Source organism: Python bivittatus, unplaced genomic scaffold (assembly GCF_059951505.1).
Source record: "Python bivittatus isolate LINGU-HERP-01145 unplaced genomic scaffold, Pbiv_v1 ctg000850_np1212, whole genome shotgun sequence".
Lineage (NCBI taxonomy): Eukaryota > Metazoa > Chordata > Lepidosauria > Squamata > Pythonidae > Python > Python bivittatus.
Genome location: NW_028277112.1, coordinates 55,473,428 through 55,499,107, shown reverse-complemented (window position 1 = coordinate 55,499,107; position 25,680 = coordinate 55,473,428). Strand labels below are relative to the sequence as shown.

The 25,680-nt window shown below is 39.4% G+C and overlaps 1 long non-coding RNA gene across 1 annotated transcript; it reads right to left on the bottom strand.

Moving 5' to 3' along the window:
- Nucleotides 1-1,990: 1,990 nt before the first annotated feature.
- Nucleotides 1,991-23,424, bottom strand: LOC148213844 (uncharacterized). The gene is made up of 3 exons (XR_015793742.1): nucleotides 23,042-23,424; nucleotides 16,224-16,290; nucleotides 1,991-4,336 (listed from the first exon to the last, which is right to left on the bottom strand). It is a non-coding gene; the product is annotated as an uncharacterized LOC148213844 (long non-coding RNA).
- Between the last annotated feature and the right edge of the window lie 2,256 nt (nucleotides 23,425-25,680).

Sequence of the window (25,680 nt, the reverse complement as noted above, 5' to 3'; positions counted from 1 at the left end):
ATGGTTGGCCCAGGAGGGGCCTATGTTAACTGAGGGAGAACAGCAAGTGGCAAGCCATTGAAATCAAGGAATGTAACACTTTTTTTTTTTTTTTTTGCTATTGAACAAAAATTCTCCTAAATATCTTCCCCTTCCCCAAATACAAAATTGTAAGAAGCAATCATATAACTAAAAGTCCTATCCTTCATGAAAGCCAAAATCAGCTGTCTGGACAGGTAACCTTGCTGCATAGGACTAGAAACAGGCCAAGCAAAATGGTATTTTCTTAGCTTCTCCCCTGTTCTCCCATGTGTAGTGCACCTCCGTCTTCTTTCATATCCAACCATCTTCATTCTGTTTGGTTCTGTACCCGAAGTCATTAAAATGGCCTTTCTGGAATGACTGAGAAGTGTAAGAGTTAAAGTCCAATCCATGTAGAGGGTATGAAGTTAGAGACAGCTGTGCAACAACAATTACCAGGGAACTGCTTATATAGGCTTGTTGAATCCTTAATTTATCTTACATAGAACTACCAAGCTGCAGCCATTCTTAATTCACTTAGTTTTCTCCAGTCATTCTTCCAAACAGGCCCCCCCAGGAGATTCACTGCTTTATATCTTTAAATTATTCATATTTTGTGAATAATATAATTCAGACCTCAGTACACAACAGAATCTGTGAGGTGAGATTAGGGGTGAACGGGGACAGTGTCAGAACTGGGAATCATCTTGGAAACAACTAGTTGCTTACTGTTAGGAATATAAAAGCATGTTGCTGTTGTTCTTGCTAGGAATGGATTAAGGTTTTTTATACCTATTAGATCCATGGCAGGATGGATGCTAACAAGAATGAAATTTAGCTAGGGTTCTCCAAGGTCCCTTCCAACCCTACGATTCTAGTCTTTATATTTCTCAGAAAAAAAATATAAGTCACTTTTTAAAATGCTGGGAATGGAGCTCTTAATCTTTCTTTTCTTTTCACAGCAAAAATGGTCATTTGGGTAGGGCTCTGAGAGGATGATGATCTGTAGTAGTTCTTGGACTGATCACGTGATGTGTCTCTAATAAACCAGCAAATATATGTCTGCTGTTAAATATATATTTGATATTTGATGGAGCTTAAATCTGCTGTGCAAAATGGGCAGAACCATGGACTGGATTGACAATAATCCACCCTTCCTGAGCTATACCTATAAAGCTTAGGGCACAATCCTCTGCTCTCTTACCTGGAAATAAATTTCACCAAACCCGTTGGGAATAGATAGTTATAGGATTTTGTGGTTAATCTGCTTAATTAAATAATTAAAATATGTTGATCAATGAAAGAGGTGCCTCTGAATAATTGGACAGATACTTTAAAACAACTGTATATAACATGAGTACAGGTAGGTTGTGATTACTGCGAGTTCGAATAGTGCAAAAATGCGATTTAGTGCAATCTGTAAATTGATACCAGGTCGCATTTCATGTGACTCAAAACCCAGTGTGAGGCTATTGCATGTGTGGTTGAGGCTAGCACACACGCAGCTGCCGTTGGGGTTTTAGATGCTAATTATGTGTGCAAAACAGAGAAAAGGAAGGTTCTGTTCTAGGAAAGTTCAAAAAAGAAGAGGCTCATTTTGAAGAACCACAGCAGAATACAGGAGATAGCAGGTACAATTTGGATATGGGTTTATCCTCTTTCACTGTTATACAGTATTTCATTAATAAACATATAAAAAATTATGTTTAAACATTTTAATTGCCCATTTCCGTTGAGTTGGAACCAATTACCCTATTTTCCATAGAAATATCACTTCGAATAGTGCGAGTTCGAATAATGTGACCATTTTGTGGGATTCATTAACCACACTAATCGGGACCTACCTGTATTAACAAAAGCTCTCTGCATACTCAGACCACTTGCTCAATGAACCTGAATAAAAGTAGCACTGATAACAGATGCTATTTCTGAAGAGGTGTTGCACTTTCTCTTTTAGGCAGAGAAAGAACAATTATTTTATTTATGGTGCTACTAGAATGAACACATCATTTAAAAAAATAAGCAGACATGCTTCCCTGCCCTCCACATTGCTTGATTCATGCAAAGGATGCAGATGTAATTCATTAAAATTAACATGATTAATCAATAATTCATTGGATGGCCGTTAGGTCACTTGGTGTAGTTACCATTAGGGCTCAGATAATTGTCATTTGTGATGATCAAAGAGCTTGAGCAGTCTGTCTCTTACAAATGGCTTGTTATGATCAGGGCAGCAATCACATGGTACAAAATCCTATAGATCCAATTGCTACTAGCAATTTTTATTTTAAAGTGGCAAACATTTTGACAAAAGCATGGCCTGAATTGGGAACTTTCTTTTATGGAGGTGAAAGATTTAGGGAAAATGTCTGTCTCTCTTCCAGTTTAGCAGGGATTTACTTGTGACTAGAAACTGATCTGCAGCTCTGATATCTGCCAGTTCCTCTGCAAAATGGCCTGATCTACTCCTTTTAAACCCACATGCAGATCAGATGTTCTATCCACCAACAAGAGTTACACTTTCCAAATTTCCAGCCCAGTTCTTGCCAATGTAAATGTGTTTTCAGTGCATATTTTGAGGAAAAATGGACATTTAAAGAGCATATTTAACTATGCATTTTTGTGCTGTACCTTTTAAAATGGTACTTTAATTCAGGAATGGTCTTTTAATAAACACATGCAGATGTGATATGGACCTTAAATAACAAAAACTCTTTTTGCCTATTGTATTGAAATGATATTCATTTCCTTCCTGGGGCAGGAAACTATCCGCTGAGTAGTTTCCTGCCCCAGGCATTCCTGTCAGTAACACTTTTATGTCCTCCAACCTAAAACCCAAGAGCTAACTGTACACTTTAAAATCCTTGTACGTGTTTGAGCCACAAAATAATCTGAAACCTTCAGTCTGGCAGTAAAGTCCCCCCACCGCCCAAAGCACCCAGAATCAAAATGTAGGCAAACCCACACTGTTAAACAATGACTTCCACTGCAATTTTGCAGCTAATCACCCAGTGATTTATTATCTCCTAAACACATCTACAACCCAAACTTCACTCTAGACTCCATGGTAGCCTGGACACAGGTGGATAGGTCAGGCTTCACCTCACAAAAATGGACTTAAACTGGATGTATAATGCCAAAGGAACAAATATTCAGTGGGGGGGGTAAGATTTTAGGAAGGCATTTAGAATGCAAATAGTTTTTACCTACATCTGGCATTTATACACTTCAAAAAAATGAAAAGAAGTTCTTGGAGTTTATTCTTATTCATGGCTGTTTTCTATAAATTCTTCTTTGCCTTGGAATGTTTTTCATGTTTCTGACGCTAATTGACCAGCTTCCTTTCTAAAAGCATTTTACTCTGTGTTTGCTAACTCAAACACTTTTGTAGAGATAAATGTTTCAGGTAAACTAAGAATCAATTAAATTAGGTTGTTAAAGTCATTGTTCGTGGCTGAATTTGAGATATCATACTTGGTGGTTATGCAAAAAAAAATTCCAATGTATTGGGAAAAAATACATCAAAAAATCCCCCCAAAATTTCTAAAAACAAAATTTGAACTGAAACCACAGCCATTTCTATTAGGCATACTTCTAGAAAAGCTAAATTAAAAACATGAACATTTACTAAGATACATGTAGACCACAGCAAGAATAAGCCAGGCACAACATTCAAAAAGAGGTGCCTGGCCTATGGTATCAGACTGGGAGACTAACAGGATATGGGAACATGATGGGTTATCTTGTTGTATCAGCTGCAAGAATGAACAGGGTGGTGGGAACTGGTTTTTGCACCAGTAACAGAGGAAGGCACAGGATGAAGGAACATTTCTAGCCTTACTGAATAAATCCTTACAGTAGAAACAGCTGTGTTGAGTATACTAAACATTAGAAAGCATATCCAGGGAGAAAAGAGCCCTTTTGCTTGAAACTTCTATCTTGCTGCTTCAAAGTGGACTCAAGAACTTTCTTCCGCAGTGGGAGGAAGGGACTTTCTGGGCCTGGGGTGAAGCAGGAGTCTCACCAATGGGAAACCACTCATCATTGCGGCTCTAGAGCAAAAGCTGCTCTTGCAGCATTTCCTCTGGCATCTCGACTGAATAGTTGGTCAATTGCCTCAGCTACACAATTCCCTCTGAATTGTCATAGGGAGGTGGGGAGGCAGCACCATCTCAGGTTGGTGAAGCCCCTGGATATGAAAGGGACCTTAGGGAGGGTTGTCAGTAGCTTCTGTCTTCATTCTTGTCACAATTAATATTTCTCCTCTTCTTGCAATTGGAGCAATTCTCAGTGGTATAGCTAATAGTGGATCTTCTCTCTATCTGTGTTTATAAGGCTGCCAAATTAAAAGATGGTGTACAAAGTTAGAACTCCATACAAATACAGTGTAAAGAAAAAACACAAATACAACACATTGGGCCAATAGATCTTGGGCCAATCTAGCACTCAGTCCAAATGGCTTTATACAGATGATGGAGTGAGAGCTAACAAACATTTGATTACAAAATCTCCTTGTTATTTTGAAAAAGGATATCCTTCCCTACAACAAAAGAATGCATATTTCCAGGTAAATGAGTTTGGCATCAAAGATAGAGAAGCAAAGTCAGTTTTATTCTTGCACACTCATTAAGGCCAAGATGTAAATGGGTTTATAATGTGAAATCATACATCTTCAGCTGATGGTGATGTGATGATTTAACAAACTTTCTTTGTTTGATGCTTCTTCTCTTAACAACTCAGGAATCTAAAATGGCTATGAAGTGTGAATAGCAAGGTAGGGAGAGAAGAGAAATATTAGTTATTTGTTTCACAGTGAAGTAATGCATATCTAAATGGGCTCTTAGAAACCTATTAAGCCTACTTAATTTTAGCCCATTAAGAGTCTAAAATTTTACAAAGAATAAGAGCGAGTAGGCATTAATTGACAAATGAAAGAAAAAGATTGTTTTCTAAGTGCCTTATTGATGTTTTATTCTAATTATTCAGTGCAGTGAAGCAACAGAGGACATGCATGTTTTTGGAAGTAGAGAGAAAGTTGAAGCCACTGGGAAAAAAAGAAGGCATGCCTGAAATGCATAGGGCAATATGGTAATGTAATTGTAATGTTAGTTATTTGTATTCTTGTTATTGTTCATTCATCTGAAACAATGACCATTTAAGTTAAGAAACACTGGTAGGGATTCTTTTTGTGCCCTTTTTTTTTTTTTTTCAAATACCAAGTTAATTGACTGTCCTTAACATTATCCATCTCTAATTGCTGACAGCTGAACAATGAAGTACAGTATATGCTATTAGATCTGTCTATAAATCATTGTAAGCTTAAATTGCATAATAAAGAGGGGGGATAGAGATGGCAAGCCAACAAAGTGATGCAGTGTTGTACAATCTTTCTGTCTGCATGTTTCTCTGTGAATTTACTTTTTACTCCTGCCTTGTAAATGAAAAACACATTGCTGCAAAAGCTCTGTGCAACCAATATATATAGGCAAGAAACGGGAAGGAGACAGTGAAGCAAAAAGGCAAGTTGGCTGTTAATCAAATAATAGGATCTGCTACTTGTGGCAAACAGATAAGTAATCTTTGCTGTGGCAACATTCCAGAAGAAGTTCATTTGCTGTTCCAGTTCATAGGTGGTAAATACAGAAATGTTAAAGAAACAGGTGCACAATAAGTTGTAGGATATGCCTTCTTCATCTTCAATAGCTGGTTTTGCACAAAGTGTGCAATACAACCTCTTACCTGAAGTGTTTATTATATCAGGGGAAGTCCTCCTTTGCATTCAAAATGCCCCCAGGATGCACTCTCTTCTGAAAGCCTGTAGCAGTCTTTTCCAACCTTGTTTCCTCTAGATTAGTATTTCTCAAACTTGGCAACTTTAAGGTGTGTGGACTTCAACTTCCAGAATTCCACTGCCCTCCCAGAATTCTGGGAGTTGAAGTCCACATGTCTTAAAGTCTTAAAGTCAACAGCTATGCTGTCTATAAATACAGTTGTAATAAAACACACTTGAAGGTCACCAAGTTAGATGGAGTTTGCTAGTGAAATAATGTAATGCTTGTGGTCAGTATTTAAGGGCTTTGGTCAGGTCACCTCTTCCCCCTCATTATACTCTTGTGGGGAAGGTATACATTTGTGAAAAACATTGTTTCAAAAGTCACCATCTGAAATAACTTTGGGGCATGTGCTCTTGCAAACAGGGTGGAGTTAATCTTTAAGGACAACTTACTTGTGACCATGAACTCTGCTTTAGAGATAGGAGTTATGAATGTCTACTTGCCACTGGGGCAAGCTGGTGCTCTGCTGGTATACCAGCTGCCCTACAACACAGCTGCTCCCTGAGCTGGTTGACCTGGTCTTGAAGATTATGTTGGAGTCTTCAGGCTTCTGGTGTTGGATGACTTCACTTGTCATACTCCTGGGGCCAGTTCAGGCAAAGTTTAGGAGTTCATGGCCTGCATTGTGACCACGGGCTTGTTCTGGGTAATCTTAGGCCCAAAACATGTAGGTGGACACAAGTTAGATCTCACTTTTGTCTCAGAGCAAATACGTAATGAGCTGGAAATCTGGTATCCAAAACATCCATAGGGCAAACGAACTTATTAAGATGGTCCACTGTAGGCACCTAATGGATCCTAATGTTATCTAGGGGACGCTTGGGGTTTTTCCCAGCAATCTTGCAAGCAATTTTGTTGAGTGCCACTAGCAGCAGGAGGCAGCTCAGCAACTTCTTCCTGTTGGCTGACTACAGGTTGCTCCTTTGCTTATCAAGGACCTTCAGGAAGTAAAATAGCAGAAGATCTATTAGTCTGGATAATCAGTGAAATATGATGAAAAGTGAGTCCAAGTCTGCATAGGAGTTTTAATATGAAGCGAGATGAAGTGTTAATTTTCTTTTACACCCACTCCTTATTTAGCAACTGAGTTCCATTCCAATGTCTAGATCATTAAGTGAAATGGTTGCTAAGTGAAAAAGTGACGGGGAGAGAGAGAGAGAGAGGGAGAAATGCTGTGAAGATCACTGGTTGCTGCTGTCTCATTCAGATGAAGTTGTCTCATGTAGTTATGCCAGCATTACTCTCACTCCGGCATGTGTAGTTGTCAGGCACACAAAATTTGGTCATAAATACATGCATTGGTTGGAAAATTATTTTTTTATTACCATTTATTATTGTTGTATTTGCGAATAGTGGCTAACCAAGGTAGTTACTGAAACAAGGAGTGGCTGTATTGTGTCATCAGATGGTAGCCAATTCCCTTCTGGGGAGGATGGGTCAGGCAGATCTCCCACCCGGCTGCTGTGACTGATTAGCTACTAAAGTCATTCGGATTTATCTTGACTCCTCATGGATAGAGTCTGCTGTAGTGACTTGGTATCATCTGACCTTTGGTCTCATTCTGTCGATTCTGATGAAATGGATAGGGTGCTAATTTGTTTGTTGTTAGTCACTTGTGAGCTTGAACCCTGTGTGATGGACTGGAATGGAGGAAGGGGGGTGAAAACGGTCCTCTCGTCTCCAGAGCAACACTCTGGAGATAAGCGGAGAAAGCTGGCGCATCCCTAAACATTCCAGAAGATAGTAGAGAGTTGTGCCTGGGAACTACTGGTCAGTCTGAAAAGATTCTGTAAATAAGCACTGGCTAATAAACCTTGCTGATTGAACCTACATGGTCTCCAGGAGTTCCTTGGGCTAGGCCTGACATCAATCTTTTCAGACTCATTTTTTTTACCTTCGAGTAGAAGGAGTAATATCATGGCTACAGATCCACAGGGAGCTAATCTGACACTGCAAATGTTAGCAGCCGTGCTTCTACAGCATCAGCAACAAGTGGATGCATAGATTAATAACCTGCAAACAGCAATAGGACAACTAATGCAGCAGATCGGCCCGGGAGCCCAACAGCCACCACCAGCACCACCACCAGTCTTGTTGTGTTCGCCTGGTAGCATGCCAGAGAAGTACGGAGGTGAGGTGGAACAGATGAGAACATTCCTAGCACAGTGTGAATTGTTCATGGACGGCAGACCGGGAGAATTTCCTACAGATCAAACAAGAGTGGCTTTTCTGATGAGTTTGTTGAAAGGCTCAGCTGCAAAGTGGGCTACACCCCTCATAGAGACAAGGGATCCATTACTCAACAACTATCAGAATTTCGTTACAGCCTTCAGGGGGGACTTTGGAGACCCAGTGAGACGATTGACTGCCTGTCGGGACATTCGTAACCTCAAGCAGAGCGGCAGAGCGGTAAGACTGTTTATTACAGACTTCAAGTTACTAGCGGAAGAATGTATAGAGGAGGTGGCGAGTGCTGATGGACCATCCTTCTCGGACATGTCATCTCTCTCACCCTTGCCAAGTTCCCCTGAGAACTCTGAGGGGGAGGATGAAGATGGAGGGAGGGGTACTGTGATGGCCTGGAATGGAGGAAGGGAGGTGAAAATGGTGCTCTCGTCTCCAGAGCAATGCTCTGGAGATAAGCAGAGAAAGCTGGCGCATCCCTAAACATTCCAGAAGATAGTAGAGAGTTGTGCCTGGGAACTACTGGTCAGTCTGAAAAGATTCTGTAAATAAGCGTTGGCTAATAAACCTTGCTGATTGAACCTACACGGTCTCCAGGAGTTCCTTGGGCTAGGCCTGATACCCTGCCCCTCTTGACTCCTTAAGGGTCTGGAGAAGACATGACAGATTGGATCTAGGACATGGTCAATGCCTCTTTGTGGGAGGGGGTGATGCCAGCAGCCTTGAAAGAAGCTGTGATGAGCCTTCTCCTCAAGAGGTCATCTTTGGATCCATCTGTATTTGACACTGAAAACCATGCCTGTAAACTTCTTTTCTGGGGTAAGGTAATTAAGACCATGGTTGGTGTGCAGCTATAGAGCACCCTAGAAGAAGCAGATTATTTCAGTTAGGGTGTAGACCTAGGCATGCAACAGAAACAGCATTGGTTACTTTTTTGGATTACCTTTGTCACGACCTGGATGAGGATTATGCTGCTCCTGGCCCCTTTAGACCTCTTGGCAGCCTCCAATGCCATTAATCATGGCACTGTTTTGGATTGCCTTCAGGGGTTGGAGATTAGAAGGCACAGTTATACAGCAGTTCCCATCCCTCTTCGGTTGGTGGCATCATTCAGTGGTGGCAGGGGAAGGATAGACCAGCCAATTGGTTTGTCTCTTGTGGAGTACCACCCAGCTTGGTCCTTTCCTGCTTTTCAATATTTACATGAAGCTGCCGGGGAAGGTTTGGGTTACAATATCCTCCGTGTGCTAATGATATCTAATTGTATGTCACTAACATGGCCACATAGGAAATGCTATCAACATCTTGACTCAGTGTTTGGATGCTGTGAGTATCTAGATGGGATGGAACAGGCTGAAACTGAACCCAAGCAAGGCGGAGTTACCATTTATTCACTGTAGTTCTGTCACATCTCCAGTGTGGTCTTTCAATATGCAGACTTATCCCGAAGGAGCAGGTCTGCAACTTGGGAGTCCTCCTGGATTCAAGGCTACTGCCAGAAGGGCAGGTAGAGTCTGATTCTAAAGGGGCCCTTGCCCAACTGTGGTCAGTGTAGTAGTTACAGCCCTACCTGGAGCATGAGGGTCTAGTGATGGAAACTCACACCCTCATCAACTTTCACTGGTCTACACAGGGCTACCTCTGAAGCTTCTTTTAATCCAGAATATAGCAGCCTAGTTGTTGGCAGGTCTGTGCTGATGTGACCATGTAGTACTCTGCTCTAGGCCCTGCTATGCTTGCCATTTAGCGCCCAAGTACAATCCAAATGGCTACTTTTGACCTTCAAAGCCCTAAATACCTCAGCTCCAAAGTATCTCCAGGACTGACTTCTCCAACCAGTTTCAGTCTGTCCAATCAATACATCCCAGGAGAATCTGGTAGTCTTTCCCCGCTTTGCAAGGTGATGGATGGTGGAGCCTCACAGGTGCAGCTTTTCTGATTGTGCGCCTGCACCTTAGAACAGCCTCCCCTGCCCCACAAAATCTGATCAGCTCCCACACTGTTGGCTTGGCTCAAGCTACGAAAAGCAAAGCTCCTTTGGAGAGCTATTCTGGTGGGAAATTTGCCATGGGTTTATTAGTTTGTTTTTGCTTGTTTTTGTTTTTTGCTATATGAGCATGTTTGGGACTATTTTATTTCTGTCTTGGTTATTACCATGGCTGTTTTAATGCATTGTATTTGTTTTTTTATTACTATATTGTGGATGTTTCAACCTATTTTATGGGTGTACTGTAAACCACTGAGAATCCCTCAGATGCAGCAGGTAGAAATCCAATCGATCAATCAATAAATATGGGAGAAACTGCTGCTGCCCTTATTAAGTTACTATTATACCCAGGAAGTTTTAGTGTGCGAATGTTACAATTTCTTTATGTACGTACTTTGGGACAGACTGAGCAAGAAAGAGAGAGAGAGAGAGAGAGAACATCTAATTGAAATATGAGACATTGATTTTCTTTGCATTCCTGCAAATGATTTCTTAACTATGTACGCTGCTCCAGAAATCTTTGACCTGCTGTTTCATGGCTTCCTCTATCTGCATGCTCCTTGCTTTTTACTCATCAAAGATATGCAAACAAATTGATTCAGATATCCCTATTTTTTATTATTTTAGCTCTTAAGGTCCTCATGCATAACTTACTAAAACCTGTTCTGATTACTGTTATCATTATTTTCTACTATTTTTTTTTCTCTCTCCAGAAAATAAGGATGGGAATAGGGATAAAGACAGGGGTGGGGGCAACTGCTGCGGTCTCCATTCTTAAACTACCACCTCCATCCCTACTGGCTCCAGATCATGCTGCTGAAGTCAAGCCATTTTGGTACTGAATTTTTGGCAGCATGGGGAAAGGAGAGGGGGAGGGATTAATGGAGGAAATGGGAATGGTTTGCCTGCCAGAAGCTCTTGCCCCCATTCTCATCCCTAATATTCCCCTGAAAAACTAGGAACAGCCAGAAACTGCAGACTCCAGAAAGGTAAATATGCCCTGCAACTGCTCAAAGGTTGCCCAACCCTGCCCAGGTTGACCTGGGGTAGCATAGGAACTTGGTCGAAGAGCTCCAATTGAAAAAATCCATATGAGCTGTGGAAGTGGAGAAAGTCTTTTGAACCATGAGAAAGTGCTAAAGTGAACATCCAGAAAATGGCTTGTATCTGACTTCAGACGAGGAGAGCAACCTGTAGGCCTCTGTAACATTTCTTCCTGGGTTTCAACAACAAGGCACAAATGTGGTTTTCTGGGAAGAAATCTGTTTTGGCTCCAGGTTTTGGATCACTGATTAGACCTTTTTTCCCTTTCTCTCAAAATAGGTTGGTTATTTACCCATTCTTTTTTAAAAAGACTGTGTCAGGCACATTTGTATGGTGCTCATACCAACTCTTCTAAGATCTAGAGAAGCAATAGACAAAAACTCCGGATATTTTCAGTCTGCAAGGGCAACAAACATGCATCATTAACTAAGTTGGATGGAGTTGAGAGGAATTAAAGTCCACTTCAATGAAAGCTGCGAGGAAGGATGTGAGTTGATTCTGATTGGTTTAAACCATGTTAAACCAAACCATGGGTTATCATCCTGTTAGAATTTAAATAAATCCAAAAGGAATTAGTTCTGGATAGGCTGATGCTAGGATACATAACATGAAGGCAAGAGTCATTGGAAAAGATCATGATGGTTGAAACAATTTAAGGCAATTGAAAAAGAGGCCAATAGAAGACAAAAGGGCTAGATACTATCACTGATGGCACAAACAGGAGCTTAAAAGATTTCAGAGAAACAGTTAACTGACAGATAGTCCTAGCTAAATGAAGTCCATCTGGTCATGAAGACTTAGAAGCAACTAAATGACTGGGCAAAACAGATTTTTATTGGGTTGCATTCTTAATCGAAGAGAAAATGGCAGTCCTGCAGTACAAATAACCTCTCACCCATTCTCACCCTCCAACTGATCTCTCTCACCATTCATAACTTGGGTTTTAATATTCAAATCAAATAGGAGCTCTCTGGATGATTTTCAGCCAGGTGTTATCATTCAGCAGAACTTACCTCACAGAATTGTGAATGTAGAATGAGGGAAGATCCAAATGTATGCTACCTAGAGGCCCAGAGGAAAGGTAGGATATAAATGTAATAAATAAGTACATTTAGTTTTTAAAATGCCTTCCATATTGCAGATGGGGGTAAAATGAGGTAGAGTGTGGCTTGTCAAGGTCATATAGCAAATTTTTAACAGAAACTTGTGAACCGTTAAGGATTTTCTGATTCATTCTGTTGCTTGGTCTTTTAGTAGGAGTGGTCATGGGAGGGGGCAAAAAAGTCAGGATGGTGGCTTCAATCACACAGTTGCAACTACCATTGAGAGTTTTCTAAACTCCCTCTGAGTGTTTTTAACTCCCTCCCTCTTAGCCAATCTGCTATAAAAGGTTCCACTGGTCACTTCTGTTTTAATATGCAAAAGATGTAGTCCTATAGATTTAAAGAAGAAGACATCTATATTTTATTCATTGAATTGTTTCAGCAGTGAATGCAGCCCGGCTAATTTTCCTTCTTTCATCTTCACACCTTGCTGCAAAGATTGATGTTAGCATATGAAAATGAATACATATTAAGTAGGATGGAATTGACTAACCTTGTTTAGAATAGAAGGAATACATGGAAATGTTACTCTCAGTACATTTGTGCTAGTTTATATGTGAATATTCCCCAGGCTTCCTTCAGCACAAGGGAAAGTAGTGGGGAAGGGGGGTGTGGAAATAGAATTTCTTTGGTAATGGAACAAAAGCAGGTATTACCAATTCAAGACATCTACTTTTATTCTGGATCTCTTCTATTCAGACTTAACAAGCTGAGACTATACATCATGTGAAGAGCCAATCTGATATTACAGAGAAATTTAATGTCATTATAGACTATTGTTGCACTCCAAAATGACTCTCTTAGGTAGTATTACCTCTTCACTTTTTTTCACTACTGCAGTTCAGTGTAACCTAGCATCTAGGTTCAAATACATAGTTCTTTAATTGAAAGATTGTGTGATCTGGCAGCATGGTTTAATGTTTAAGATATTAAACTAAGAACACTGGTTCTAATTTGCCCTCAGCCATGGAAGCACATTAGGTGACTTTGACGTTGTCGTGAAGAAAATAGAGTTGTTATGGGGAAAAGTAGGAGAAGGAACACTATGTATGCCACTTTGAGCTCTTGATGAAAGGTGGGATATAAGTCACATAAATATATCCATTATACCAGGAATGTGTGGAGTCCATTAGCCACTCAAAATCAAACATTTCACACAAATCATTGTATCATTGGGAAGGATGCATATCCCCCAAAGGCACCTGTTTGAAAGAGCTTCAAGATGCTAACAGAGTAATATATAAGATGATGTACAGTGGTACCTCGCGTCACGAACACTTCTGTTCACGACCAATTCGGGTCACGAACAGCACCGTTCGCAAAATTTTGCTTCTGTCCGCAAACTCTGCATCGGGTGACGAACAGGATCCGCGGCCATTTTCCCTGCCGTGACACGTGGTCGTGGCTTCCTGTATGGAGGGGGACTCTCCCTCCAAGCAATAACTGCCTCCCCACCTGCCTTCCTGTCCTCCACGCCAGAAGTCGCCTTGAGCAAGGTTAGCGTTCTCTCTCTTTGTACTGCACTGTACTGTATTTTGTTTCATATTTTATGGTTTAAAAAAAAAATACATATGGTTCAGAACGGATTAACCGTATTTACATTGAACCTTATGGGAACATTTGATTCGGGTCGCAACCAATTTGGGTCGCAACCAGAGACGCGGAACGAATTAAGTTCGTGACCCAAGGTACCAATGTATTTGGGAACCAATGTTATGTAGTGGTTAAGGTGCTAGATTAGGACCAGGAGATCCAGGTTCAAGTACAACCTCAGCCATGGAAACTCATGGGGTGACTTTCGATCAGGGGCTCCTTCTCAGCTCAATCTACTTCACAGGGTTGTTCTTGTGGGAGAAAACTGGAGGGAAGAGAACCTTGTAGGCTGCCTTGAGTTCCTGGATGTGAGGATATAAATCTAATGAGGAGTGAAATAAAGTTGCATATAAAACTGTCAGGCAAATTTGCATACAGCTCATGCAGAACCTCTTTCATTTTTAATTTACAGAAGTTTTGATGGAACAGCATAAGTGAATGCAGTGCCATGAACAAGATTGAACAAGATTTAGACTGATTATTTTGTAGATAAAATAGGTATGTGGTTGTAATTTGGGGAGAAAATAATGGAATTCACAAGAAGAATGGTATCAAAGACACCTATTTTTTTTTACTGTAATTAACTGGGAATGTAAGTTAAGAAATAGTCTTCATGGTGGCAATTTACTTCTAGGTAACAAATCTGTGAATGGGCTACTTATAAAGTTAATGACTGTATTTATAAATAATTATTAATTTATTGATATTAATATTAATAATAATAATGAATATATAACATTAATAATTTATTTATAATAAAATTATTCTCCGCCAGGCAGACTGGGCAAATGACCTGGAACTGTGGAGGATGAAAGGAAAATGGTGTTGACATTTGGACCTAATATGCTAAGCAAGGGAATAAAAGGATAATGAGAGACCAAGGAGCATGTGGGGCTCCCACTATGAATGCGACAAAAATGCAAATAACACTTTGATGTGAGTCAGTGCAGGAAATGTTTCAATCCTAATTCTTTTCAATACAGAGCTCAGAGATACCTTCTTAGAAAGTTGAAATGGAATATTCTGGCAGTCTGATATTAGTAAATCCCAACAAGTTCAATAAAAGTAACTTCTATGTCTTTAGTTTGGCACATTTCACTTGGAGGAACAGTGCAGGAGATAATAGCACTTGTTCCTTATTTTTTCCCCCTTATTTATAAGGATCTCTAAAGGCATTCAGTGTTTATTTCTGGTCCGGTATGATGACAGTCATATTTCTTTCCCACTTTCAGTAACTAAACTAGTCCTGATGAACAGTTGTCTTCAGGCAGAAGAATGGATAATGGGAAAAGACCCTGTACTTCTAATATGCAGTTCGATAACCTGATCTTCTCCAGATGTTTCAGAGGTCAACTCCCATCAGTACCATCCAGAATGGTGAATGGCAAGCAGGTATAAGAACTGCAGTCTTATACATCTGGAAATCACCAATATTGCTTTCTCTTATCTAATACTTATGGAGAGAGAAGCAAATATTTAGGCAGATACTGTTTGAATTCTTTTTGTGGTAGGTTTACCAAATTGCAACCTGGAGATTTCCCCTAGATTTTAAAATTTCACTTTAAATTAAGGACATGGAAAATTGCTTGTTTTATCCATCCAGAATAATTAGTGGGAGACTACAAGGACAGGTAGAGCATGCATAACTGTCTCCCTTGTTTATCTATCACCTAATGTTATGATGACATGATGTAGTAGCCATTACTGCATGTCCCCTTTGTTCATCTATTGGATTTCCACTTGGCCACCTGATTGTCTTTTATTTAACACAACTGTATTGCCTTTCTTCTTATACAACTATTAATTTCACCAAAACACAATCTTCCAGTGCATTTGGTTCCTCTGTGAAAGGATGGATCTTACCCTGCCGTTGCTGGCCTCTTTGAAATCACTTTTAAGTCAGATGTGCATTTTAAAGCCTGATTTTGGTTGACTTACAGAAAATGTTTCCATTCATCTCCATGTCCCTTTTGAATTTATGGGCAGCTCTTTTCCTCAGATGTCTTTTCATAGGGTGATGGAAATTATTTTTGAGCAAGACATTGGCCCAGAAGGCCTACCACTTTCAATCCCTCAGGAGAGGAATTGATTACAATAATCCATCAGGTTTCCTGAGGCTAGCAGTGCAGGGGAGGGGAGTGTCAAAAAAGTCAAGTTGGTGGCTGCTGCAGCACAAAGTCTTACCTCTGTTGTGCACTCAACTGTTTCACACATTTTTACAAATAGGTGGAGCTTCTATCATGCTGCTATGATCACCCACTTGACTTTTTTTGACAACCCCTCCCTCCCCCCCTCCCCCCACAGAGGCTATGGATTAAGGCTCAATAGCTAGATAGAAATTGTTAATGTGGTTGATATATTTGCTTTCTATTTACCATGTGACTTTTTGGATTGTATACTATGGAAAACAGCCCTGATCCAACATTCTGCTGATCTGGTGAAGTTTACAGCCTTCAACAATTCATTTGCTTTACTTACCTGTATATGATGTGTCCTCCAATAACTGTTTCTTATCTGAGGTTCCATGAACATATGATATTAGCAGCTAAAAGAAAAGAGAGAGACATGTAAGAAAGGATCATTATTTTATGCTGGATCTTTTGGCAACAGCTTATATATTGTGATAAATAACAATGGTAAACAAGGTAAGCTATACCATTTGTGACAATTTACCTAACATTTAGGATTCTAATGTTTTGATTTCTTACCAGTGCTATCAAAGATCAAAATTAAAAAATTCTGGATTAGGTGAGAAGTTTTGTTTAGAAGTGAGGTTCATAAAAATCCAACCAGGATTTGGATCTGGGAGCTATTATTTTGAAGTCTCTTAATGGATTTAATGTGATGGAAAGCATGAGTGGGGAGGATTCTGGAATGGAGCTTCAAGGTTACAGGGAGGGGGGAGAGACATTCCAAGGAAAGCATCTTCTCAGCCCCCAGATGGACTGTGTGAAAGTCAAGAGAAAGAGACTGGCCCCTCCCTAAGGGCATGATGGTTATAGTTGCTATTGTTGGGGGATTAGACTTAGTCTGGCGAGATTCTGTCTATTAGGTGCAAACTAATAAAGAAGCTGAGATGATTTCTGGACTGTCTTGTGGTGATTCTTGGGCTGAACCTGACATTTAAGCATTAAAACATTAAATAAAAGAAAACAACAATAGATTGGTCAGGAATAGGAATATAAAATGATTTTGCTACAAATTCTGGTGGCAGTATTTATCAAGGATGCCAAATAATAACTCTCCAGTTGGATTCTGCATTATTGTTTTCATTCTAATTCATTATTGTTTTGCCTGGGTGGACAAAATAGTTAGAGCTTCCCTGCCATTGAAGAGGTCTGCTCATGCGAAAGGTCCATCCTAGTTTTTCATTGGTCTTTTCTGGGCCAAGGTGATATTAACATGAGGGTGGTGCGTGAACCTTAGTAAGGAAAAGGAAGACATGCCATTGGCTTTCTGTTGGCCAGTCAGTACCCTCAAAATACTTTGTGTTGGCCAAGATTATACAGGTGAAACTCGAAAAATTAGAATATCGTGCAAATGTTCATTTATGTCAGTAAGGCAACTCAAAAGGTGAAACCAATATATGAGATAGACGCATTACATGCAAAGCAAGATATGTCAAGCCGTACTTTGGTATAATTGTGATGATTATGGCGTACAGCTTATGAAAACCCCAAATTCACAATCTCAGAAAATTAGAATATTACATGACATCAATAACCCAAGGATTGGAAATAGAACAATATCGGACCTCTGCAAAGTATAAGCATGCATATGTACTCAGTACTTGGTTTGGGCCCCTTTTGCAGCAATGACTGCCGCAATGTGGCGTGGCATGGATGCTATCAGCCCGTGGCACTGCTGAGGTGTTATGGAAGACCAGGATGCTTCAATAGTGGCCTTCAGCTCCACTGCATTGTTCAGTCTCATGTCCCTCATCTTTCTCTTGGATTCTCTATGGGATTCAGGTCAGGCGAGTTTGCTGGCCAATCAAGCACAGTAATCCCATGGTCATTGAACCAGGTTTTGGTACTTCTTGGCAGGTGCCAAGTCCTGCTGGAAAATGAAGTCAGCATCCCCATAAAGCTCGTCTGCGGAAGGAAGCATGAAGTGCTCCAAAATCTCCTGGTAGACGGCTGCGTTGACCCTGGACTTAATGAAGCACAGTGGACCAACACCAGCAGATGACATGGCTCCCCAAATCAACACAGACTGTGGAAACTTCACACTGGACTTCAAGCATCGTGCATCGTGCGCCTCTCCATTCTTCCTCCAGACTCTGGGTCCTTGGTTCCCAAATGAGATGCAAAAGTTGCTCTCATCAGAAAAGAGGACTTTGGACCACTGGGCAACAAACCAGTTCTTTTTTTCTGTAGCCCAGGTAAGACGCTTCTGATGTTGTTTGTTGTTCAGGAGCGGCTTGACAAGAGGAATACGACATTTGAAGCCCATGTCCAGGATCCGTCTGTGTGTGGTGGCTCTTGATGCACTAACTCCAGCCTCAGTCCACTCCTTGTGAAAGTCCCCAACACTTTTGAATGGCCTTTTCCTGACAATCCTCTCCAGGTTGCGGTCATCCCTGCTGCTTGTGCACCTTTTTCTTCCACACTTTTCCCTTCCACATAACCTTCTATTGATGTGCTTTGATACAGCACTTTGGGAACATCCAACTTCTTTTGCAATTACCTTTTGGGGCTTTCCCTCCTTATGGAGGGTGTCAATGATGGTTTTCTGCACAACTGTCAGGTCAGCAGTCTTTCCCATGCTTGTGATTCCTACTGAACCAGCCTGAGCGACCATTTAAAGGCTCAGGAACCCTTTGCAGGTGTTATGGATTCATTAGCTGATTAGAGTGGGACACTTTGAGCCTAGAATATTGAACCTTTTCACACTATTCTAATTTTCTGAGATTGTGAATTTGGGGTTTTCATAAGCTGTACGCCATAATTATCACAATTATACCGAAGTAAGGCTTGACATATCTCGCTTTGCATGTAATGCGTCTATCTCATATATTGGTTTCACCTTTTGAGTTGCCTTACTGACATAAATGAACATTTGCACGATATTCTAATTTTTCAAGTTTCACCTGTATATGATCATGCCAACATGACCTTATAATGATATATCAAGGGCTGGTTTCTGGTAAGTCTTGTGTCTTTGGAAAGGCTCTACATCGGGTGCCACCTACGGATTACCTTCTCTAATGACACTATCTACAGAACAAAAAGCAGCAGCCCTGATTGCCATGCAGTTTGCATATTCCATATGCAAATCTGAATATAGAATAATTTGGAAAATTGGATAGGTGAACTGCTTTCCTCCATATGTTTTGGATTTCACTTTCTATCAAGCCAAGCCACTTAGACCAATGGCAAGATATTGTGAGAGTTCCACTCTAAAACCCAAGGCAGGCAGTAATTTACTTCAAAAGTTGAACATTTCTTTCAGATGTTATATTTACCATATGTAGGGAAGGATTTGTGGATATAACCCTGCCTTGTTCTCATGTACTTTCCATCAAAATAACTGTAGCAGTCCCGTGAGAGTCAGTGTGGCATAGAGGCCAGTGGATTGGATTTGACCTCAGGGGTTCGGCTTCAAATCTTTCTATCAAATCTTGTCTTCTCTCTTTCTATCAGCCTGCTGGGATGAAAGTCAGGATTCAAATCTCACTGATTATGTCCCATATTATGTAATTGAACTATTCATTCTGCAAAGAAATATATTCCTGCTTCTGTTTTTAATAGGCAATTTCAGTAAGTTACTTTGAACAGAATTATTTGAAAGCTTCCCTCCATCACCTATCTCTATCTCATATTTATCTCTCTCTCCATCTCTTTATCCATATCCATATCTATTTCTTTTATTCCAGTAGGCATGAATTGTACATTCCTCCAACTCTGTCTATCCTTAGTTCAGGAGAATGATTTTAATTTAGTTTTGTATCAAAACCCTGTACTTCTTCCACCAGATGGCAACCTCCACTTATTAAGATGTAAGGACGAGCAAAGGGAATGTGACTCTCCATTCCAAGTTTTTTCGTTTTGATCAGTGTTTACACCCTGTATTTCAAATAAACACCACAAATTTTAATCCAAGCATCAGTTTCTTATCAGATAAAAAAGAAAATTGCTATAAACAACAGCTGTTTTTATAGATTCTGGTTTTTTTTAAAAAGCCCGAGGCTCTTGTCAGTTTTTCTGATTCTAGACAGTCACCATCCCTGCCCAGTAGCAACTCAATTAGACACAATAAGAACCAAAATCTGATATATATGTAATACTTGATTCATGTGAATATTGTGTATTCCTGAAACTGCTTACTGTTGGGGTTCTAAAAAGAACCTAGAAAGCTGCTTTAGATAAGGTCAGTCATTTTCAAAGACATTTGAAAAAATCCTATTCCAAAACCTGGGACATGACTCCTAAGGTCTCAGAATCAGGTCACTCAAATGTAGCACTGCTCAATATTTGGGGCAAATTTCAGAGAGATGGGTTGACAGGTCCCTGAAAATGTTGCCAGCCTCTGACCAGCTATGGATCGGACAAGGTTTTCCCCTATACCAACCATTCCTAAAAATATAAGTACCGAATCTAGGATCTTCTACATAAACAGCTAACAGCTCATCCTCTACCACTAAGTTATAACCATTTGAAAGGAACTTCATCCTATGTCATAGTAAATGCAATCACGGCATGATACAAAGATGTGGTAGCTTGCAGTTGGTACTATTCATGTGTTCTCAGTTGTGGATCCTTTCAAAAGATAGGATTAGAGTTCTCAAATGACCTGGCCTGTTCCTACTCCTTTAATGACAATTTGGCATGCAGGAATTAGTAAATAAAGCTAATGAGAGAGCTGTACATTTTACATAATACATGGCAATGTCTGCACGTCCACTTGCTATTAACAATATAGAATACAATAATAATTGCACAATAATTTGGCAATGCTACCAGTGAGGCCAAAGAGATATTGTGCAATATTCTCACAAAAAGAATCTGAAATATATTTACTCCAAAGTCAGGCATTGCCTCAGTCTAAGATTAAGTACTGTATGTGTCTATATGGGAACAGTGTCCTTTTTATTGTTACTTTTAGGTTTCAGATCTCTTTCCCTGGGATGTTTTCTCACCCACACCCCAATCATGAAACATAGGAATCTGCTCTGCATTGAAATCAAATTGTTCCGCTTGCTTAGCATTATCTACACCAGGAGTTTCAAAGTTTGGGGAGCTGATGGGCATCTTTGGATATTTAACTAGTATAAAGTTGAAAATTTTCACAAAATAGGTGCTGTTGGGGGTGGGGGTGGAATTATTGCCCATTCATGAAATGAGTGCCATGGTGGGTATGGCTAGTCACAAACAATGACGTATCCAAAGACACCTGGTCTTTGGTCAGCCCTGGATCAACCGTTCAGCAAAACAAGTACATGTTTAGGGCATCAAGGGAAGGGGGGGTACCACAGAGTTTTTTTCCTAGCTATCATGCCCTTAATTCTTTCAATGCCATACTTGACTTTATTTGAAATTTTTGTAATTGTCCTTGTCTGCCATGTTCAGCTTTAATCAGCATTGTTAAAAAACCATTTTCTTTGGCATGGTGAGTGATTAAAATTTAAAAGTTTGGTTTGAAGGATTTCAAAATTGAGAAGTATGTTCTCAAGATCAGGTAATTTTAGTAGATATAATATCACATTTTATTTTGTCTTATAATCTTGGGGATGGTGGTTAAAAATACTTTTTAATAAATGTTTGTATTTGCATTTTTCCCTTATATCATTTTTATTTAAAAATGCATTAAAGTGTTGAAAATTGCATTTTTTCCACTATACATAAATAATTTGCTTAAATTGCTTACTGCTAGTTGTGTTAAATAATTTTTTTGAAAAAATTATATTTAATATAGTTGTGGGGTCTGGCGTGGGAATGGCCAGGTAGAAAACCGAATTTTTAATCTTTTACTTCACCTTCAGAACTTATTGAATCTTAATGTCTTGTCAGTTAAGCTAAGGGGCACCATCTTTGGGCTGTGCTTAGGGCATCCATTGGCCCTGGATGGCACTGCACTTAGATGCTTTTGTAGTCTTCCATGATTCTTTCAACCATCCCATTTTACTTTGTTTTTTTCAGGGCACATGGGTATACTTCCTAACAAAGCCCTAGGCTGCAGATGCTCAGTTTTTAAGTTTATTTTCTAAGAAGGTTTGTGAGGTCCATTATAAATAAAGATGATGCTGAACACAGAGGTTTTACTTTGTCGTATGCCAGCTTCCTATTTGTAAAGAATGTATTAGAAAAACTCAGGTGGAGCAAGGCACTTGATGAATGCCAAGGTAAATGGATATGGAAACCTGTTGCCTCTCTCACTGGTATCCAGGTGTCTCCTAGCTGATGGTAACTCACCTGGGTTTCAGATAGATGGCCTACCACAGTGTTGTCCAAACTTGGCCACTTTAAGATGAGTGGACTTCAACTCCCAGAATTCCCCAGCCAGCCATGCTGGCTGGGGAATTCTAGGAGTTGAAGTCTACTCATCTTAAAGTGGCCAAGTTTGGACAACACTGGCCTACCATGATGTTAACCTGGGACCTTTTACATATAAAAAAAGGCAGTAGAATGCTCTCTCCAGGTGGGTCTCTGACCCCTATCATACTACTTTTGCAATGCGAATTAAATACCTTTTGGTTTTCCCAAGTGTTTTAGGAGCAAATTGAATCTAGATTACCTCCAACTTTATGAATTCATTTTAAAAAAAATTTTTTTTATTAAAGTTTATATATATAGTATAAAAGCTAATATAAAATTTAAAAACCTACAAACAGAAATAAAAGAAAGAGAAAAGAGAAAGAAAGAAATATAAAAGGTGACTTCCCCCTCCCTCCAAACAAGTATATGTATTAACAGTAATTTAACACCTTCTCTAATATTACTAAAAAAAAAAAAAGCCCTCTTCGTCCCCTTTCTCATCCCTAAACAATAACCAAATATAAAAAATATTCAACAATCAATCTAATCAGCAAAAGCATTAGGACTGCCAGTAATAATAAACTATATATTTTAAGCTTAAACAAATAAATCTATTTTGCATTTTAGCTTCTAAGTTTTTTCTGAGAAATGAAACCTAAAAGATCTCTCCCTTTACAAAAGACCAATAATAATCACATATGTGTTTTAAACTGAACCAAATAAATCACTTTTACAGGTATAAATCGTCATCTCACAGTCCTGGTCAGAGAGAGAAAATTCAATACTAACAATCCAAGATCAAAACATAGACAATTTAACCTTGATCTGATAAGTCCACTTTGAATTCCTTTCTCTTCTTTTTGAGAAGCTCAATCCTCAGTCTCTTCTCCAAATAAAACCCCATATAGCAATCTCTTATCATTCTCTTCTTATCTATTTTCAGAAAAGGTTTCAGAGATTTAGTATTTCCCTTCTGTATATCCAAAATAGGGTAATTCTCAAAGTCACTCTTCCAGTTCATTATAGCTTCTTTCTCCATATCATTCTCAATCAAGCAACTTTGAATCCATCTTCAGATCCACAGCATCTTTTTCCATATCTTCCATGTCTCTCTTATAATCTGGCATTTCTTTGAAGTCCATTTTAGAATCCTTATTCAAGTCGTCCTCCACTGCTATTTTATCCAGTAAAATCTTTTCTTCTTCTACAACCTCTGTTAGTACCAATTTTAAAAATAGTTCCTGGACACACTGATTCCAAACAGTGAAAAATTCTTCTTTGAAAGAAGGATACTCCTCCATTATGTTAAAAGAGATATTTTCCTCTAGTCTTCATTCCCTCTGACCTTGAAAGCTCAGTCTTATCTTGTGTTTATTTTCAGAAGCAAAACTTTCCCAGGGCAGATTTTCTTGCAATTAAATCCAAATTCACTTACTGTATTTTTTTAAACATTTAAAACAATCTTTTAAAAAGCTGTTTCAAATCCATCTAGCCTTTTAACTATCCCCGATCAATGTTCTTAATTCCCTTTTGCTGTTTCCAAACATTAAAATATGTCTTTTTTATCTTTAAACTTACTTTAGTCTTCTTTCTCCCAGGATAGTAGGAAATTATCCTGGTGTACAGCAACTTGTCTTTCAGGAGGTTTTTAATTACCAAATAAATCACAGATAGGCAATTTATGATGTTAGTTAAAAGAGGAAGTAAAGCAAATCTAGTGTCCTTTTGAAGGCTCCACACCATGGCTTGGGCTCTGTGTTTTTCCCTTGACTCCCAGAGTGCTCCACCCACCAGGGATTGCTAGATTGCAATCTCTTCATAGGGAATCTCTGTAAGGAGTACCTGTGGGTGATCCTGTCTGGAGATGATTCCAAAGAGCTCTAATTGCCGTGGGTGTCAGCTCCACAAAGAATAGAGCTGTGTTCAACCGCCCATTTCTTTCCTGGAAGCCCCAACTTTATGCCCTTCAGATGACATTTAAAGGGCGCCAAAAGCTTTAGATTACTTTTATATTTTTGTGTTTTACTAAATACGTTTTATGGCAGTAGTTGACTTGGTATTTACATTTTATCTTTGTATTCATATTTTAATTATTCTATTATTTTTCTAATGCATTAGGGAATATAACTGAGAAGCTTAATCTTTTTTTTTTTTAAACCCTATAATATATAATAAAATAAATAGCAAACCTACCACAGAGTTGTGGGTTTTCTACTCCACTTTTTCCATCACACTGTATTTTTTCTTTTGAAAGATAGCTTTGGTTTATTATGTTTCCACTGCATTACATTATGATTTTTCTTAGCTGTTGCAGATTGTGTGATGATTGTCTTGGGCTGTGGTTATTTCTCTTGCTTCTTTTTGCTTGGGATGATCATTGGGAAGCACATCCCAATGAACTAAGGGGAATATGTTTTGAAAAATCTGTTATAAAGGTTTAAAAAATAAATAGTGAGCAAGAACACAGTACCAGACACAAAGACGTTCTAAGCAAAGATGCAGCTTTTGAAGGTTAAGTCCCCCAAGTGTAACTGAATTCAGCATGCACTCCTAAGCAAAAATATTGGGAAGTCTATCCTATTGAACAGAATGGGATATAGTTTTCAGTAACTCCATTAGAACTGGGGGGCACAGTTCATTCTGTATTGTGATGCATCCGTATCTTCAAGTTGAACTCTGCTAGTATTCCTGCGAAATTCAGGTTGTAGCTAGTCCTCTTACCAGAAGTCAAGGCTATTTGCTTTCTTCAAGTCTTTCCATGCCTGCTTGGTTCCTCATTATAAGGACAGCCTTCTTGGGAGCTGAACTACATGTTTTTATGCCCTTCCGAATGCACAAGTGAGTGACTAAAAGCATATTTCACAAATATATATTTGCTCTTCCCATTAACAAATTGAAAATCCCCAGTTCTGCAGGGTAACACTGTTTTCTGAAAACTGTATGCCATGCAGTATCCAAAAAGCACTGACCATGCAAAATTGCAGGCGCAGCAGTATCCTGGCGGTTTCAAATTAAAAGAGCCTAACAGATAATTAAGCCAGAATAACTATTGTGCTGAATGAACACTAAATAAGCAGAGGGTGGGGGACAGAAGAGTTGTCTTTTTTTTCTTTCTTCTTTTTCTTTTTTCATTTATTCTGGTTCATATTTTAAGAACTTGAACCGTACAGAGCAAAGCTCTTAATTAGAAATATTCAGATCTCTGAATGCTGTCTAAGAGTTCACTTGCCTTTTGTTGTATTCATGTTTGACGGGTGCCACTGTCATTATAGGTTAACAGCAGTGCCTCTAGGAGTGGTGCTTAGGAGAGTTTCCCTGCAAAATATAAGAGAAGGACAGCTTTTCAAGCATGTTCAGAACAATGATCGTTACAGCAGATGTTTATGAATCTAGAGGATCAAATCACAGATGAGCTGTTGAATAAATACAACCTAGATTTGTGCTGGGATGATAGGGGA